This window comes from Lissotriton vulgaris, chromosome 1_1 (assembly GCF_964263255.1).
Source record: "Lissotriton vulgaris chromosome 1_1, aLisVul1.2, whole genome shotgun sequence".
NCBI classification, from domain to species: Eukaryota; Metazoa; Chordata; class Amphibia; order Caudata; family Salamandridae; genus Lissotriton; species Lissotriton vulgaris.
In genome coordinates, this window is record NC_141685.1 from 200,354,684 (window position 1) to 200,371,368 (window position 16,685).

Consider the following 16,685-nt stretch of genomic DNA (forward strand, 5'->3'; position numbering starts at 1 on the left):
TGGGGAGGACACAGAATCTGGCAAAGCCAGTGGGAAGGATTTTCCAGGAGGAGAGTTCAGTGACATGATCTGAAACACAATAGTGCTGGTGATCTGGCGGGTGCATTCTGTGAGCCACTTCTGTCAGGAGCAGCCTGCCATCATGCCCTGATAACCACAACTCTAGTACCAAGCCAGTGACCTCAGCAAATGCAAAGACATTATTACTTATAGTCTCCTGCATCTGATTCTTGCCATCATCATGTGAAACGTTGGCTTTATCATGTCTGCTGTGCACACTTTGTTCATATGTGTACAATTTAAGTGTGTGAACCTGACCACTGTCTTGGACAGAGCTCTTGCTGTGAACACACCATGTGAAGCATTGGTGGTTCAGTGGTAGAATTCTCGCCTGCCACGCGGGAGGCCCGGGTTCTATTCCCGGCCAATGCAAGGTTGCTTTCTTTTGACTTTGTTTTCGAAATGATATATATGAACTCAGTGGGGAATAAAATGGTAAGCAGTGACCCCGACGTGATTTGAACACGCAACCTTCTGATCTGGAGTCAGACGCGCTACCGTTGCGCCACGAGGTCCTTACACTTGCAGCCTTCGATGCCAGATGAACAAATGCTGTGGGCCTTTTGACTTATTTTCCTCTGCTTATATGCCTACGGTTTTATTACAGGGCTTGGCCTTTTGTTTTCTATCCTAATTATTGAAATTGACTGCAGGTGCAGTGAGAACGCTGAGGATTGAACTATTCAGGGAAAGGATCGCACGCAGGAAAGAGCAAAGGTACGTATCTGTGTTTCATGCAGACAAAAGGCGACGTCCCTGGGTGGGCTTGAACCACCAACCTTTCGGTTAACAGCCGAACGCGCTAACCGATTGCGCCACAGAGACTATTGACTGTATACATTTCCTGAGACTCAATATATGTCTTGACATGTGTGCGCCTGCCTGGAGCTTGTATTATATAAGGCGTCTTTATGCCATACAGCATTTGTCATTTGCTTAGTGTCTTGTTACTGTTGTAATTTATGATGTGTAGACTACTGTCTAATGGTGTTAGAGCCAGTATTACTACCGGTCACAGTGCATGAGACTCATACATGACTTTTCTCTTTGCCTGCTTAGCGTAGCTCCCTGCTCCTCTGTTTGCGTGCTACCAGCCCGTGAGGCGTGTGTCTTGCCCATCCCATCTTCACTGTGTTATGTTGGACTTGTCTTCTCTGTGAGCAGAGTCTCCTTCCCAGAGCAGGTGCTTTCTCTGAACTCTTGGCTTGTAAGACTGCTGGGAAAGGCCCTCCCTAGCCCCTCAGTCAGATAGATACATTTACCTGCAGAGCTCAGCTTGGGAGAAAGAGATTAGGCAGAGAGCACATAGGGGAAGGCCCACAGAGCACACTTTATTTTACATAAAAGCTCGGGCTTGTGGGAGGACAGGGACATGAGGGTTCTCCTGGAAAGAAATCCCAGGAGTATTGATGGCTAGGCCCTGAAACACAACAATCCCGGAATGGCCAGGCACAAGATGCCTCTGCAATAGGCCTGACCCTAGGCTTCCGGAGTTCTTGATCTCCAGAGGCTCCAGTGATCTAAGCCCGACCAGGGCGCGTTGGGATGGCATTAGGGACGCGTAAAGGGGCGCAGGGCGCAGAACTCTGCCCGTTTCACCCCAGCATTTTGGGGAGGACACAGAATCTGGCAAAGCCAGTGGGAAGGATTTTCCAGGAGGAGAGTTCAGTGACATGATCTGAAACACAATAGTGCTGGTGATCTGGCGGGTGCATTCTGTGAGCCACTTCTGTCAGGAGCAGCCTGCCATCATGCCCTGATAACCACAACTCTAGTACCAAGCCAGTGACCTCAGCAAATGCAAAGACATTATTACTTATAGTCTCCCGCATCTGATTCTTGCCATCATCATGTGAAACGTTGGCGTTATCATGTCTGCTGCGCACACTTTGTTCATAAAAAAATCTTGTGGACTCCTGACTGGTGGCCCTCCAGTCTGGGGCAGGCCCCCTCCCCTAAACAGGTGGTGAAAAACCTGGGGGTTCGTTTAGATCACGACCTCACCCTTGCCCACCATGCTAGCACCACGGCAGGATCCTGCTTCCACACTATAAGCCTCCTTCGGAAGGTGTTCCCCCTTCTTCCAGACTACACAAGAAAGACCTTGGTCCAGGCCCTCGTTCTGAGCCGCCTGGACTACTGTAATGGCCTTTTCTTGGGAGCTAACGAAGGAGTGCTCAATAAACTGCAGGTGGTTCAGAACACCGCGGCCCGCCTGGTGACTAATGCCCCCCCTAGAACTCCATCTCTGCCCCTTTTCAAGGCCCTCCACTGGCTTCCCATCCGGAAGCGGGTGGAATTCAAGATTTGTTGTGTGGTACACAAGAGTCTTTACAACCTCGGTCCACACTATTTGGCCGAGAAATTTGTTTACCACCGCCCCGGCCGCAATCTCAGGTCGAGCAACCAACTGTTACTCCAGGTTCCTAGACACTACAAGACCAGACAGGGAGGTCGTGCCCTTTCCATTATGGGCCCGCGCCTATGGAACAATCTCCCTCTTTCCCTTAGAGAGTGCCCGAGCCATCTGGCCTTTAGGAAGCTCCTAAAAACAACTCTATTCTAGTTTGGAGTGCTGTTTGTCCTGTTCTCCACAGCTCCGCGCGGAGATACACCTTCGGGTGTGATGCCGGCGCGTTATAAGCCCATAAATAAAATAAATAAATATGTGTACAATTTAAGTGTGTGAACCTGACCACTGTCTTGGACAGAGCTCTTGCTGTGAACACACCATGTGAAGCATTGGTGGTTCAGTGGTAGAATTCTCGCCTGCCACGCGGGAGGCCCGGGTTCGATTCCCGGCCAATGCAAGGTTGCTTTCTTTTGACTTTGTTTTCGAAATGATATATATGAACTCAGTGGGGAATAAAATGGTAAGCAGTGACCCCGACGTGATTTGAACACGCAACCTTCTGATCTGGAGTCAGACGCGCTACCGTTGCGCCACGAGGTCCTTACACTTGCAGCCTTCGATGCCAGATGAACAAATGCTGTGGGCCTTTTGACTTATTTTCCTCTGCTTATATGCCTACGGTTTTATTACAGGGCTTGGCCTTTTGTTTTCTATCCTAATTATTGAAATTGACTGCAGGTGCAGTGAGAACGCTGAGGATTGAACTATTCAGGGAAAGGATTGCACGCAGGAAAGAGCAAAGGTACGTATCTGTGTTTCATGCAGACAAAAGGCTACGTCCCTGGGTGGGCTTGAACCACCAACCTTTCGGTTAACAGCCGAACGCGCTAACCGATTGCGCCACAGAGACTATTGACTGTATACATTTCCTGAGACTCAATATATGTCTTGACATGTGTGCGCCTGCCTGGAGCTTGTATTATATAAGGCGTCTTTATGCCATACAGCATTTGTCATTTGCTTAGTGTCTTGTTACTGTTGTAATTTATGATGTGTAGACTACTGTCTAATGGTGTTAGAGCCAGTATTACTACCGGTCACAGTGCATGAGACTCATACATGACTTTTCTCTTTGCCTGCTTAGCGTAGCTCCCTGCTCCTCTGTTTGCGAGCTACCAGCCCGTGAGGCGTGTGTCTTGCCCATCCCATCTTCACTGTGTTATGTTGGACTTGTCTTCTCTGTGAGCAGAGTCTCCTTCCCAGAGCAGGTGCTTTCTCTGAACTCTTGGCTTGTAAGACTGCTGGGAAAGGCCCTCCCTAGCCCCTCAGTCAGATAGATACATTTACCTGCAGAGCTCAGCTTGGGAGAAAGAGATTAGGCAGAGAGCACATAGGGGAAGGCCCACAGAGCACACTTTATTTTACATAAAAGCTCGGGCTTGTGGGAGGACAGGGACATGAGGGTTCTCCTGGAAAGAAATCCCAGGAGTATTGATGGCTAGGCCCTGAAACACAACAATCCCGGAATGGCCAGGCACAAGATGCCTCTGCAATAGGCCTGACCCTAGGCTTCCGGAGTTCTTGATCTCCAGAGGCTCCAGTGATCTAAGCCCGACCAGGGCGCGTTGGGATGGCATTAGGGACGCGTAAAGGGGCGCAGGGCGCAGAACTCTGCCCGTTTCACCCCAGCATTTTGGGGAGGACACAGAATCTGGCAAAGCCAGTGGGAAGGATTTTCCAGGAGGAGAGTTCAGTGACATGATCTGAAACACAATAGTGCTGGTGATCTGGCGGGTGCATTCTGTGAGCCACTTCTGTCAGGAGCAGCCTGCCATCATGCCCTGATAACCACAACTCTAGTACCAAGCCAGTGACCTCAGCAAATGCAAAGACATTATTACTTATAGTCTCCTGCATCTGATTCTTGCCATCATCATGTGAAACGTTGGCGTTATCATGTCTGCTGCGCACACTTTGTTCATATGTGTACAATTTAAGTGTGTGAACCTGACCACTGTCTTGGACAGAGCTCTTGCTGTGAACACACCATGTGAAGCATTGGTGGTTCAGTGGTAGAATTCTCGCCTGCCACGCGGGAGGCCCGGGTTCGATTCCCGGCCAATGCAAGGTTGCTTTCTTTTGACTTTGTTTTCGAAATGATATATATGAACTCAGTGGGGAATAAAATGGTAAGCAGTGACCCCGACGTGATTTGAACACGCAACCTTCTGATCTGGAGTCAGACGCGCTACCGTTGCGCCACAAGGTCCTTACACTTGCAGCCTTCGATGCCAGATGAACAAATGCTGTGGGCCTTTTGACTTATTTTCCTCTGCTTATATGCCTACGGTTGTATTACAGGGCTTGGCCTTTTGTTTTCTATCCTAATTATTGAAATTGACTGCAGGTGCAGTGAGAACGCTGAGGATTGAACTATTCAGGGAAAGGATCGCACGCAGGAAAGAGCAAAGGTACGTATCTGTGTTTCATGCAGACAAAAGGCTACGTCCCTGGGTGGGCTTGAACCACCAACCTTTCGGTTAACAGCCGAACGCGCTAACCGATTGTGCCACAGAGACTATTGACTGTATACATTTCCTGAGACTCAATATATGTCTTGACATGTGTGCGCCTGCCTGGAGCTTGTATTATATAAGGCGTCTTTATGCCATACAGCATTTGTCATTTGCTTAGTGTCTTGTTACTGTTGTAATTTATGATGTGTAGACTACTGTCTAATGGTGTTAGAGCCAGTATTACTACCGGTCACAGTGCATGAGACTCATACATGACTTTTCTCTTTGCCTGCTTAGCGTAGCTCCCTGCTCCTCTGTTTGCGTGCTACCAGCCCGTGAGGCGTGTGTCTTGCCCATCCCATCTTCACTGTGTTATGTTGGACTTGTCTTCTCTGTGAGCAGAGTCTCCTTCCCAGAGCAGGTGCTTTCTCTGAACTCTTGGCTTGTAAGACTGCTGGGAAAGGCCCTCCCTAGCCCCTCAGTCAGATAGATACATTTACCTGCAGAGCTCAGCTTGGGAGAAAGAGATTAGGCAGAGAGCACATAGGGGAAGGCCCACAGAGCACACTTTATTTTACATAAAAGCTCGGGCTTGTGGGAGGACAGGGACATGAGGGTTCTCATGGAAAGAAATCCCAGGAGTATTGATGGCTAGGCCCTGAAACACAACAATCCCGGAATGGCCAGGCACAAGATGCCTCTGCAATAGGCCTGACCCTAGGCTTCCGGAGTTCTTGATCTCCAGAGGCTCCAGTGATCTAAGCCCGACCAGGGCTGTGCCCGACCAGGGCGCGTTGGGATGGCGTTAGGGACGCGTAAAGGGGCGCAGGGCGCAGAACTCTGCCCGTTTCACCCCAGCATTTTGGGGAGGACACAGAATCTGGCAAAGCCAGTGGGAAGGATTTTCCAGGAGGAGAGTTCAGTGACATGATCTGAAACACAATAGTGCTGGTGATCTGGCGGGTGCATTCTGTGAGCCACTTCTGTCAGGAGCAGCCTGCCATCATGCCCTGATAACCACAACTCTAGTACCAAGCCAGTGACCTCAGCAAATGCAAAGACATTATTACTTATAGTCTCCTGCATCTGATTCTTGCCATCATCATGTGAAACGTTGGCGTTATCATGTCTGCTGCGCACACTTTGTTCATATGTGTACAATTTAAGTGTGTGAACCTGACCACTGTCTTGGACAGAGCTCTTGCTGTGAACACACCATGTGAAGCATTGGTGGTTCAGTGGTAGAATTCTCGCCTGCCACGCGGGAGGCCCGGGTTCTATTCCCGGCCAATGCAAGGTTGCTTTCTTTTGACTTTGTTTTCGAAATGATATATATGAACTCAGTGGGGAATAAAATGGTAAGCAGTGACCCCGACGTGATTTGAACACGCAACCTTCTGATCTGGAGTCAGACGCGCTACCGTTGCGCCACGAGGTCCTTACACTTGCAGCCTTCGATGCCAGATGATCAAATGCTGTGGGCCTTTTGACTTATTTTCCTCTGCTTATATGCCTACGGTTGTATTACAGGGCTTGGCCTTTTGTTTTCTATCCTAATTATTGAAATTGACTGCAGGTGCAGTGAGAACGCTGAGGATTGAACTATTCAGGGAAAGGATCGCACGCAGGAAAGAGCAAAGGTACGTATCTGTGTTTCATGCAGACAAAAGGCTACGTCCCTGGGTGGGCTTGAACCACCAACCTTTCGGTTAACAGCCAAACGCGCTAACCGATTGCGCCACAGAGACTATTGACTGTATACATTTCCTGAGACTCAATATATGTCTTGACATGTGTGCGCCTGCCTGGAGCTTGTATTATATAAGGCGTCTTTATGCCATACAGCATTTGTCATTTGCTTAGTGTCTTGTTACTGTTGTAATTTATGATGTGTAGACTACTGTCTAATGGTGTTAGAGCCAGTATTACTACCGGTCACAGTGCATGAGACTCATACGTGACTTTTCTCTTTGCCTGCTTAGCGTAGCTCCCTGCTCCTCTGTTTGCGTGCTACCAGCCCGTGAGGCGTGTGTCTTGCCCATCCCATCTTCACTGTGTTATGTTGGACTTGTCTTCTCTGTGAGCAGAGTCTCCTTCCCAGAGCAGGTGCTTTCTCTGAACTCTTGGCTTGTAAGACTGCTGGGAAAGGCCCTCCCTAGCCCCTCAGTCAGATAGATACATTTACCTGCAGAGCTCAGCTTGGGAGAAAGAGATTAGGCAGAGAGCACATAGGGGAAGGCCCACAGAGCACACTTTATTTTACATAAAAGCTCGGGCTTGTGGGAGGACAGGGACATGAGGGTTCTCATGGAAAGAAATCCCAGGAGTATTGATGGCTAGGCCCCGAAACACAACAATCCCGGAATGGCCAGGCACAAGATGCCTCTGCAATAGGTCTGACCCTAGGCTTCCGGAGTTCTTGATCTCCAGAGGCTCCAGTGATCTAAGCCCGACCAGGGCTGTGCCCGACCAGGGCGCGTTGGGATGGCATTAGGGACGCGTAAAGGGGCGCAGGGCGCAGAACTCTGCCCGTTTCACCCCAGCATTTTGGGGAGGACACAGAATCTGGCAAAGCCAGTGGGAAGGATTTTCCAGGAGGAGAGTTCAGTGACATGATCTGAAACACAATAGTGCTGGTGATCTGGCGGGTGCATTCTGTGAGCCACTTCTGTCAGGAGCAGCCTGCCATCATGCCCTGATAACCACAACTCTAGTACCAAGCCAGTGACCTCAGCAAATGCAAAGACATTATTACTTATAGTCTCCCGCATCTGATTCTTGCCATCATCATGTGAAACGTTGGCGTTATCATGTCTGCTGCGCACACTTTGTTCATATGTGTACAATTTAAGTGTGTGAACCTGACCACTGTCTTGGACAGAGCTCTTGCTGTGAACACACCATGTGAAGCATTGGTGGTTCAGTGGTAGAATTCTCGCCTGCCACGCGGGAGGCCCGGGTTCGATTCCCGGCCAATGCAAGGTTGCTTTCTTTTGACTTTGTTTTCGAAATGATATCTATGAACTCAGTGGGGAATAAAATGGTAAGCAGTGACCCCGACGTGATTTGAACACGCAACCTTCTGATCTGGAGTCAGACGCGCTACCGTTGCGCCACGAGGTCCTTACACTTGCAGCCTTCGATGCCAGATGAACAAATGCTGTGGGCCTTTTGACTTATTTTCCTCTGCTTATATGCCTACGGTTGTATTACAGGGCTTGGCCTTTTGTTTTCTATCCTAATTATTGAAATTGACTGCAGGTGCAGTGAGAACGCTGAGGATTGAACTATTCAGGGAAAGGATCGCACGCAGGAAAGAGCAAAGGTACGTATCTGTGTTTCATGCAGACAAAAGGCTACGTCCCTGGGTGGGCTTGAACCACCAACCTTTCGGTTAACAGCCGAACGCGCTAACCGATTGCGCCACAGAGACTATTGACTGTATACATTTCCTGAGACTCAATATATGTCTTGACATGTGTGCGCCTGCCTGGAGCTTGTATTATATAAGGCGTCTTTATGCCATACAGCATTTGTCATTTGCTTAGTGTCTTGTTACTGTTGTAATTTATGATGTGTAGACTACTGTCTAATGGTGTTAGAGCCAGTATTACTACCGGTCACAGTGCATGAGACTCATACATGACTTTTCTCTTTGCCTGCTTAGCGTAGCTCCCTGCTCCTCTGTTTGCGTGCTACCAGCCCGTGAGGCGTGTGTCTTGCCCATCCCATCTTCACTGTGTTATGTTGGACTTGTCTTCTCTGTGAGCAGAGTCTCCTTCCCAGAGCAGGTGCTTTCTCTGAACTCTTGGCTTGTAAGACTGCTGGGAAAGGCCCTCCCTAGCCCCTCAGTCAGATAGATACATTTACCTGCAGAGCTCAGCTTGGGAGAAAGAGATTAGGCAGAGAGCACATAGGGGAAGGCCCACAGAGCACACTTTATTTTACATAAAAGCTCGGGCTTGTGGGAGGACAGGGACATGAGGGTTCTCCTGGAAAGAAATCCCAGGAGTATTGATGGCTAGGCCCTGAAACACAACAATCCCGGAATGGCCAGGCACAAGATGCCTCTGCAATAGGCCTGACCCTAGGCTTCCGGAGTTCTTGATCTCCAGAGGCTCCAGTGATCTAAGCCCGACCAGGGCGCGTTGGGATGGCATTAGGGACGCGTAAAGGGGCGCAGGGCGCAGAACTCTGCCCGTTTCACCCCAGCATTTTGGGGAGGACACAGAATCTGGCAAAGCCAGTGGGAAGGATTTTCCAGGAGGAGAGTTCAGTGACATGATCTGAAACACAATAGTGCTGGTGATCTGGCGGGTGCATTCTGTGAGCCACTTCTGTCAGGAGCAGCCTGCCATCATGCCCTGATAACCACAACTCTAGTACCAAGCCAGTGACCTCAGCAAATGCAAAGACATTATTACTTATAGTCTCCCGCATCTGATTCTTGCCATCATCATGTGAAACGTTGGCGTTATCATGTCTGCTGCGCACACTTTGTTCATATGTTTACAATTTAAGTGTGTGAACCTGACCACTGTCTTGGACAGAGCTCTTGCTGTGAACACACCATGTGAAGCATTGGTGGTTCAGTGGTAGAATTCTCGCCTGCCACGCGGGAGGCCCGGGTTCGATTCCCGGCCAATGCAAGGTTGCTTTCTTTTGACTTTGTTTTCGAAATGATATATATGAACTCAGTGGGGAATAAAATGGTAAGCAGTGACCCCGACGTGATTTGAACACGCAACCTTCTGATCTGGAGTCAGACGCGCTACCGTTGCGCCATGAGGTCCTTACACTTGCAGCCTTCGATGCCAGATGAACAAATGCTGTGGGCCTTTTGACTTATTTTCCTCTGCTTATATGCCTACGGTTGTATTACAGGGCTTGGCCTTTTGTTTTCTATCCTAATTATTGAAATTGACTGCAGGTGCAGTGAGAACGCTGAGGATTGAACTATTCAGGGAAAGGATCGCACGCAGGAAAGAGCAAAGGTACGTATCTGTGTTTCATGCAGACAAAAGGCTACGTCCCTGGGTGGGCTTGAACCACCAACCTTTCGGTTAACAGCCGAACGCGCTAACCGATTGCGCCACAGAGACTATTGACTGTATACATTTCCTGAGACTCAATATATGTCTTGACATGTGTGCGCCTGCCTGGAGCTTGTATTATATAAGGCGTCTTTATGCCATACAGCATTTTTCATTTGCTTAGTGTCTTGTTACTGTTGTAATTTATGATGTGTAGACTACTGTCTAATGGTGTTAGAGCCAGTATTACTACCGGTCACAGTGCATGAGACTCATACATGACTTTTCTCTTTGCCTGCTTAGCGTAGCTCCCTGCTCCTCTGTTTGCGTGCTACCAGCCCGTGAGGCGTGTGTCTTGCCCATCCCATCTTCACTGTGTTATGTTGGACTTGTCTTCTCTGTGAGCAGAGTCTCCTTCCCAGAGCAGGTGCTTTCTCTGAACTCTTGGCTTGTAAGACTGCTGGGAAAGGCCCTCCCTAGCCCCTCAGTCAGATAGATACATTTACCTGCAGAGCTCAGCTTGGGAGAAAGAGATTAGGCAGAGAGCACATAGGGGAAGGCCCACAGAGCACACTTTATTTTACATAAAAGCTCGGGCTTGTGGGAGGACAGGGACATGAGGGTTCTCCTGGAAAGAAATCCCAGGAGTATTGATGGCTAGGCCCTGAAACACAACAATCCCGGAATGGCCAGGCACAAGATGCCTCTGCAATAGGCCTGACCCTAGGCTTCCGGAGTTCTTGATCTCCAGAGGCTCCAGTGATCTAAGCCCGACCAGGGCGCGTTGGGATGGCATTAGGGACGCGTAAAGGGGCGCAGGGCGCAGAACTCTGCCCGTTTCACCCCAGCATTTTGGGGAGGACACAGAATCTGGCAAAGCCAGTGGGAAGGATTTTCCAGGAGGAGAGTTCAGTGACATGATCTGAAACACAATAGTGCTGGTGATCTGGCGGGTGCATTCTGTGAGCCACTTCTGTCAGGAGCAGCCTGCCATCATGCCCTGATAACCACAACTCTAGTACCAAGCCAGTGACCTCAGCAAATGCAAAGACATTATTACTTATAGTCTCCTGCATCTGATTCTTGCCATCATCATGTGAAACGTTGGCGTTATCATGTCTGCTGTGCACACTTTGTTCATATGTGTACAATTTAAGTGTGTGAACCTGACCACTGTCTTGGACAGAGCTCTTGCTGTGAACACACCATGTGAAGCATTGGTGGTTCAGTGGTAGAATTCTCGCCTGCCACGCGGGAGGCCCGGGTTCTATTCCCGGCCAATGCAAGGTTGCTTTCTTTTGACTTTGTTTTCGAAATGATATATATGAACTCAGTGGGGAATAAAATGGTAAGCAGTGACCCCGACGTGATTTGAACACGCAACCTTCTGATCTGGAGTCAGACGCGCTACCGTTGCGCCACGAGGTCCTTACACTTGCAGCCTTCGATGCCAGATGAACAAATGCTGTGGGCCTTTTGACTTATTTTCCTCTGCTTATATGCCTACGGTTTTATTACAGGGCTTGGCCTTTTGTTTTCTATCCTAATTATTGAAATTGACTGCAGGTGCAGTGAGAACGCTGAGGATTGAACTATTCAGGGAAAGGATCGCACGCAGGAAAGAGCAAAGGTACGTATCTGTGTTTCATGCAGACAAAAGGCGACGTCCCTGGGTGGGCTTGAACCACCAACCTTTCGGTTAACAGCCGAACGCGCTAACCGATTGCGCCACAGAGACTATTGACTGTATACATTTCCTGAGACTCAATATATGTCTTGACATGTGTGCGCCTGCCTGGAGCTTGTATTATATAAGGCGTCTTTATGTCATACAGCATTTGTCATTTGCTTAGTGTCTTGTTACTGTTGTAATTTATGATGTGTAGACTACTGTCTAATGGTGTTAGAGCCAGTATTACTACCGGTCACAGTGCATGAGACTCATACATGACTTTTCTCTTTGCCTGCTTAGCGTAGCTCCCTGCTCCTCTGTTTGCGTGCTACCAGCCCGTGAGGCGTGTGTCTTGCCCATCCCATCTTCACTGTGTTATGTTGGACTTGTCTTCTCTGTGAGCAGAGTCTCCTTCCCAGAGCAGGTGCTTTCTCTGAACTCTTGGCTTGTAAGACTGCTGGGAAAGGCCCTCCCTAGCCCCTCAGTCAGATAGATACATTTACCTGCAGAGCTCAGCTTGGGAGAAAGAGATTAGGCAGAGAGCACATAGGGGAAGGCCCACAGAGCACACTTTATTTTACATAAAAGCTCGGGCTTGTGGGAGGACAGGGACATGAGGGTTCTCCTGGAAAGAAATCCCAGGAGTATTGATGGCTAGGCCCTGAAACACAACAATCCCGGAATGGCCAGGCACAAGATGCCTCTGCAATAGGCCTGACCCTAGGCTTCCGGAGTTCTTGATCTCCAGAGGCTCCAGTGATCTAAGCCCGACCAGGGCGCGTTGGGATGGCATTAGGGACGCGTAAAGGGGCGCAGGGCGCAGAACTCTGCCCGTTTCACCCCAGCATTTTGGGGAGGACACAGAATCTGGCAAAGCCAGTGGGAAGGATTTTCCAGGAGGAGAGTTCAGTGACATGATCTGAAACACAATAGTGCTGGTGATCTGGCGGGTGCATTCTGTGAGCCACTTCTGTCAGGAGCAGCCTGCCATCATGCCCTGATAACCACAACTCTAGTACCAAGCCAGTGACCTCAGCAAATGCAAAGACATTATTACTTATAGTCTCCTGCATCTGATTCTTGCCATCATCATGTGAAACGTTGGCGTTATCATGTCTGCTGCGCACACTTTGTTCATATGTGTACAATTTAAGTGTGTGAACCTGACCACTGTCTTGGACAGAGCTCTTGCTGTGAACACACCATGTGAAGCATTGGTGGTTCAGTGGTAGAATTCTCGCCTGCCACGCGGGAGGCCCGGGTTCGATTCCCGGCCAATGCAAGGTTGCTTTCTTTTGACTTTGTTTTCGAAATGATATATATGAACTCAGTGGGGAATAAAATGGTAAGCAGTGACCCCGACGTGATTTGAACACGCAACCTTCTGATCTGGAGTCAGACGCGCTACCGTTGGTTCCACAAGGTCCTTACACTTGCAGCCTTCGATGCCAGATGAACAAATGCTGTGGGCCTTTTGACTTATTTTCCTCTGCTTATATGCCTACGGTTGTATTACAGGGCTTGGCCTTTTGTTTTCTATCCTAATTATTGAAATTGACTGCAGGTGCAGTGAGAACGCTGAGGATTGAACTATTCAGGGAAAGGATCGCACGCAGGAAAGAGCAAAGGTACGTATCTGTGTTTCATGCAGACAAAAGGCTACGTCCCTGGGTGGGCTTGAACCACCAACCTTTCGGTTAACAGCCGAACGCGCTAACCGATTGCGCCACAGAGACTATTGAGTGTATACATTTCCTGAGACTCAATATATGTCTTGACATGTGTGCGCCTGCCTGGAGCTTGTATTATATAAGGCGTCTTTATGCCATACAGCATTTGTCATTTGCTTAGTGTCTTGTTACTGTTGTAATTTATGATGTGTAGACTACTGTCTAATGGTGTTAGAGCCAGTATTACTACCGGTCACAGTGAATGAGACTCATACATGACTTTTCTCTTTGCCTGCTTAGCGTAGCTCCCTGCTCCTCTGTTTGCGTGCTACCAGCCCGTGAGGCGTGTGTCTTGCCCATCCCATCTTCACTGTGTTATGTTGGACTTGTCTTCTCTGTGAGCAGAGTCTCCTTCCCAGAGCAGGTGCTTTCTCTGAACTCTTGGCTTGTAAGACTGCTGGGAAAGGCCCTCCCTAGCCCCTCAGTCAGATAGATACATTTACCTGCAGAGCTCAGCTTGGGAGAAAGAGATTAGGCAGAGAGCACATAGGGGAAGGCCCACAGAGCACACTTTATTTTACATAAAAGCTCGGGCTTGTGGGAGGACAGGGGCATGAGGGTTCTCATGGAAAGAAATCCCAGGAGTATTGATGGCTAGGCCCTGAAACACAACAATCCCGGAATGGCCAGGCACAAGATGCCTCTGCAATAGGCCTGACCCTAGGCTTCCGGAGTTCTTGATCTCCAGAGGCTCCAGTGATCTAAGCCCGACCAGGGCTGTGCCCGACCAGGGCGCGTTGGGATGGCGTTAGGGACGCGTAAAGGGGCGCAGGGCGCAGAACTCTGCCCGTTTCACCCCAGCATTTTGGGGAGGACACAGAATCTGGCAAAGCCAGTGGGAAGGATTTTCCAGGAGGAGAGTTCAGTGACATGATCTGAAACACAAAAGTGCTGGTGATCTGGCGGGTGCATTCTGTGAGCCACTTCTGTCAGGAGCAGCCTGCCATCATGCCCTGATAACCACAACTCTAGTACCAAGCCAGTGACCTCAGCAAATGCAAAGACATTATTACTTATAGTCTCCTGCATCTGATTCTTGCCATCATCATGTGAAACGTTGGCGTTATCATGGCTGCTGCGCACACTTTGTTCATATGTGTACAATTTAAGTGTGTGAACCTGACCACTGTCTTGGACAGAGCTCTTGCTGTGAACACACCATGTGAAGCATTGGTGGTTCAGTGGTAGAATTCTCGCCTGCCACGCGGGAGGCCCGGGTTCGATTCCCGGCCAATGCAAGGTTGCTTTCTTTTGACTTTGTTTTCGAAATGATATATATGAACTCAGTGGGGAATAAAATGGTAAGCAGTGACCCCGACGTGATTTGAACACGCAACCTTCTGATCTGGAGTCAGACGCGCTACCGTTGCGCCACGAGGTCCTTACACTTGCAGCCTTCGATGCCAGATGAACAAATGCTGTGGGCCTTTTGACTTATTTTCCTCTGCTTATATGCCTACGGTTGTATTACAGGGCTTGGCCTTTTGTTTTCTATCCTAATTATTGAAATTGACTGCAGGTGCAGTGAGAACGCTGAGGATTGAACTATTCAGGGAAAGGATCGCACGCAGGAAAGAGCAAAGGTACGTATCTGTGTTTCATGCAGACAAAAGGCTACGTCCCTGGGTGGGCTTGAACCACCAACCTTTCGGTTAACAGCCGAACGCGCTAACCGATTGCGCCACAGAGACTATTGACTGTATACATTTCCTGAGACTCAATATATGTCTTGACATGTGTGCGCCTGCCTTGAGCTTGTATTATATAAGGCGTCTTTATGCCATACAGCATTTGTCATTTGCTTAGTGTCTTGTTACTGTTGTAATTTATGATGTGTAGACTACTGTCTAATGGTGTTAGAGCCAGTATTACTACCGGTCACAGTGCATGAGACTCATACATGACTTTTCTCTTTGCCTGCTTAGCGTAGCTCCCTGCTCCTCTGTTTGCGTGCTACCAGCCCGTGAGGCGTGTGTCTTGCCCATCCCATCTTCACTGTGTTATGTTGGACTTGTCTTCTCTGTGAGCAGAGTCTCCTTCCCAGAGCAGGTGCTTTCTCTGAACTCTTGGCTTGTAAGACTGCTGGGAAAGGCCCTCCCTAGCCCCTCAGTCAGATAGATACATTTACCTGCAGAGCTCAGCTTGGGAGAAAGAGATTAGGCAGAGAGCACATAGGGGAAGGCCCACAGAGCACACTTTATTTTACATAAAAGCTCGGGCTTGTGGGAGGACAGGGGCATGAGGGTTCTCATGGAAAGAAATCCCAGGAGTATTGATGGCTAGGCCCTGAAACACAACAATCCCGGAATGGCCAGGCACAAGATGCCTCTGCAATAGGCCTGACCCTAGGCTTCCGGAGTTCTTGATCTCCAGAGGCTCCAGTGATCTAAGCCCGACCAGGGCTGTGCCCGACCAGGGCGCGTTGGGATGGCGTTAGGGACGCGTAAAGGGGCGCAGGGCGCAGAACTCTGCCCGTTTCACCCCAGCATTTTGGGGAGGACACAGAATCTGGCAAAGCCAGTGGGAAGGATTTTCCAGGAGGAGAGTTCAGTGACATGATCTGAAACACAATAGTGCTGGTGATCTGGTGGGTGCATTCTGTGAGCCACTTCTGTCAGGAGCAGCCTGCCATCATGCCCTGATAACCACAACTCTAGTACCAAGCCAGTGACCTCAGCAAATGCAAAGACATTATTACTTATAGTCTCCTGCATCTGATTCTTGACATCATCATGTGAAACGTTGGCGTTATCATGTCTGCTGCGCACACTTTGATCATATGTGTACAATTTAAGTGTGTGAACCTGACCACTGTCTTGGACAGAGCTCTTGCTGTGAACACACCATGTGAAGCATTGGTGGTTCAGTGGTAGAATTCTCGCCTGCCACGCGGGAGGCCCGGGTTCGATTCCCGGCCAATGCAAGGTTGCTTTCTTTTGACTTTGTTTTCGAAATGATATATATGAACTCAGTGGGGAATAAAATGGTAAGCAGTGACCCCGACGTGATTTGAACACGCAACCTTCTGATCTGGAGTCAGACGCGCTACCGTTGCGCCACGAGGTCCTTACACTTGCAGCCTTCGATGCCAGATGAACAAATGCTGTGGGCCTTTTGACTTATTTTCCTCTGCTTATATGCCTACGGTTGTATTACAGGGCTTGGCCTTTTGTTTTCTATCCTAATTATTGAAATTGACTGCAGGTGCAGTGAGAACGCTGAGGATTGAACTATTCAGGGAAAGGATCGCACGCAGGAAAGAGCAAATCTGTGTTTCATGCAGACAAAAGGCAACGTCCCTGGGTGGGCTTGAACCACCAA

At 49.1% G+C, this 16,685-nt stretch overlaps 29 non-coding genes across 29 annotated transcripts in view; 10 read left to right on the top strand and 19 right to left on the bottom strand.

Annotated features, from left to right (window-relative positions):
• Window positions 1-361: 361 nt before the first annotated feature.
• Window positions 362-432, top strand: TRNAG-GCC (transfer RNA glycine (anticodon GCC)). The gene has a single exon. It is a non-coding gene; the product is annotated as a tRNA-Gly (tRNA).
• Window positions 433-503: 71 nt separating this feature from the next.
• Window positions 504-575, bottom strand: TRNAW-CCA (transfer RNA tryptophan (anticodon CCA)). The gene has a single exon. It is a non-coding gene; the product is annotated as a tRNA-Trp (tRNA).
• Window positions 576-811: 236 nt separating this feature from the next.
• Window positions 812-885, bottom strand: TRNAN-GUU (transfer RNA asparagine (anticodon GUU)). Its single transcript has one exon. It is a non-coding gene; the product is annotated as a tRNA-Asn (tRNA).
• A 1,914-nt stretch (window positions 886-2,799) lies between these two features.
• On the top strand, window positions 2,800-2,870 carry TRNAG-GCC (transfer RNA glycine (anticodon GCC)). Its single transcript has one exon. It is a non-coding gene; the product is annotated as a tRNA-Gly (tRNA).
• Window positions 2,871-2,941: 71 nt separating this feature from the next.
• TRNAW-CCA (transfer RNA tryptophan (anticodon CCA)) lies at window positions 2,942-3,013 on the bottom strand. Its single transcript has one exon. It is a non-coding gene; the product is annotated as a tRNA-Trp (tRNA).
• Window positions 3,014-3,249: 236 nt separating this feature from the next.
• On the bottom strand, window positions 3,250-3,323 carry TRNAN-GUU (transfer RNA asparagine (anticodon GUU)). Its single transcript has one exon. It is a non-coding gene; the product is annotated as a tRNA-Asn (tRNA).
• A 1,145-nt stretch (window positions 3,324-4,468) lies between these two features.
• TRNAG-GCC (transfer RNA glycine (anticodon GCC)) lies at window positions 4,469-4,539 on the top strand. The gene has a single exon. It is a non-coding gene; the product is annotated as a tRNA-Gly (tRNA).
• A 71-nt stretch (window positions 4,540-4,610) lies between these two features.
• Window positions 4,611-4,682, bottom strand: TRNAW-CCA (transfer RNA tryptophan (anticodon CCA)). Its single transcript has one exon. It is a non-coding gene; the product is annotated as a tRNA-Trp (tRNA).
• Window positions 4,683-4,918: 236 nt separating this feature from the next.
• On the bottom strand, window positions 4,919-4,992 carry TRNAN-GUU (transfer RNA asparagine (anticodon GUU)). Its single transcript has one exon. It is a non-coding gene; the product is annotated as a tRNA-Asn (tRNA).
• Window positions 4,993-6,153: 1,161 nt separating this feature from the next.
• Window positions 6,154-6,224, top strand: TRNAG-GCC (transfer RNA glycine (anticodon GCC)). The gene has a single exon. It is a non-coding gene; the product is annotated as a tRNA-Gly (tRNA).
• Window positions 6,225-6,295: 71 nt separating this feature from the next.
• TRNAW-CCA (transfer RNA tryptophan (anticodon CCA)) lies at window positions 6,296-6,367 on the bottom strand. The gene has a single exon. It is a non-coding gene; the product is annotated as a tRNA-Trp (tRNA).
• Window positions 6,368-6,603: 236 nt separating this feature from the next.
• On the bottom strand, window positions 6,604-6,677 carry TRNAN-GUU (transfer RNA asparagine (anticodon GUU)). Its single transcript has one exon. It is a non-coding gene; the product is annotated as a tRNA-Asn (tRNA).
• Window positions 6,678-7,838: 1,161 nt separating this feature from the next.
• Window positions 7,839-7,909, top strand: TRNAG-GCC (transfer RNA glycine (anticodon GCC)). Its single transcript has one exon. It is a non-coding gene; the product is annotated as a tRNA-Gly (tRNA).
• Window positions 7,910-7,980: 71 nt separating this feature from the next.
• On the bottom strand, window positions 7,981-8,052 carry TRNAW-CCA (transfer RNA tryptophan (anticodon CCA)). Its single transcript has one exon. It is a non-coding gene; the product is annotated as a tRNA-Trp (tRNA).
• Window positions 8,053-8,288: 236 nt separating this feature from the next.
• Window positions 8,289-8,362, bottom strand: TRNAN-GUU (transfer RNA asparagine (anticodon GUU)). Its single transcript has one exon. It is a non-coding gene; the product is annotated as a tRNA-Asn (tRNA).
• Window positions 8,363-9,507: 1,145 nt separating this feature from the next.
• On the top strand, window positions 9,508-9,578 carry TRNAG-GCC (transfer RNA glycine (anticodon GCC)). The gene has a single exon. It is a non-coding gene; the product is annotated as a tRNA-Gly (tRNA).
• Window positions 9,579-9,649: 71 nt separating this feature from the next.
• TRNAW-CCA (transfer RNA tryptophan (anticodon CCA)) lies at window positions 9,650-9,721 on the bottom strand. Its single transcript has one exon. It is a non-coding gene; the product is annotated as a tRNA-Trp (tRNA).
• Window positions 9,722-9,957: 236 nt separating this feature from the next.
• TRNAN-GUU (transfer RNA asparagine (anticodon GUU)) lies at window positions 9,958-10,031 on the bottom strand. The gene has a single exon. It is a non-coding gene; the product is annotated as a tRNA-Asn (tRNA).
• Window positions 10,032-11,176: 1,145 nt separating this feature from the next.
• TRNAG-GCC (transfer RNA glycine (anticodon GCC)) lies at window positions 11,177-11,247 on the top strand. The gene has a single exon. It is a non-coding gene; the product is annotated as a tRNA-Gly (tRNA).
• Window positions 11,248-11,318: 71 nt separating this feature from the next.
• On the bottom strand, window positions 11,319-11,390 carry TRNAW-CCA (transfer RNA tryptophan (anticodon CCA)). The gene has a single exon. It is a non-coding gene; the product is annotated as a tRNA-Trp (tRNA).
• A 236-nt stretch (window positions 11,391-11,626) lies between these two features.
• On the bottom strand, window positions 11,627-11,700 carry TRNAN-GUU (transfer RNA asparagine (anticodon GUU)). The gene has a single exon. It is a non-coding gene; the product is annotated as a tRNA-Asn (tRNA).
• Window positions 11,701-12,845: 1,145 nt separating this feature from the next.
• TRNAG-GCC (transfer RNA glycine (anticodon GCC)) lies at window positions 12,846-12,916 on the top strand. Its single transcript has one exon. It is a non-coding gene; the product is annotated as a tRNA-Gly (tRNA).
• A 380-nt stretch (window positions 12,917-13,296) lies between these two features.
• Window positions 13,297-13,370, bottom strand: TRNAN-GUU (transfer RNA asparagine (anticodon GUU)). The gene has a single exon. It is a non-coding gene; the product is annotated as a tRNA-Asn (tRNA).
• Window positions 13,371-14,531: 1,161 nt separating this feature from the next.
• TRNAG-GCC (transfer RNA glycine (anticodon GCC)) lies at window positions 14,532-14,602 on the top strand. The gene has a single exon. It is a non-coding gene; the product is annotated as a tRNA-Gly (tRNA).
• A 71-nt stretch (window positions 14,603-14,673) lies between these two features.
• TRNAW-CCA (transfer RNA tryptophan (anticodon CCA)) lies at window positions 14,674-14,745 on the bottom strand. Its single transcript has one exon. It is a non-coding gene; the product is annotated as a tRNA-Trp (tRNA).
• Window positions 14,746-14,981: 236 nt separating this feature from the next.
• TRNAN-GUU (transfer RNA asparagine (anticodon GUU)) lies at window positions 14,982-15,055 on the bottom strand. The gene has a single exon. It is a non-coding gene; the product is annotated as a tRNA-Asn (tRNA).
• Window positions 15,056-16,216: 1,161 nt separating this feature from the next.
• Window positions 16,217-16,287, top strand: TRNAG-GCC (transfer RNA glycine (anticodon GCC)). Its single transcript has one exon. It is a non-coding gene; the product is annotated as a tRNA-Gly (tRNA).
• A 71-nt stretch (window positions 16,288-16,358) lies between these two features.
• Window positions 16,359-16,430, bottom strand: TRNAW-CCA (transfer RNA tryptophan (anticodon CCA)). The gene has a single exon. It is a non-coding gene; the product is annotated as a tRNA-Trp (tRNA).
• A 228-nt stretch (window positions 16,431-16,658) lies between these two features.
• Window positions 16,659-16,685, bottom strand: part of TRNAN-GUU (transfer RNA asparagine (anticodon GUU)) — a 74-nt gene continuing 47 nt past the window's right edge. Inside the window, exon 1 of the tRNA in view lies at window positions 16,659-16,685. This exon is cut by the window's right edge and continues 47 nt beyond it. This is a non-coding gene — a tRNA (tRNA-Asn).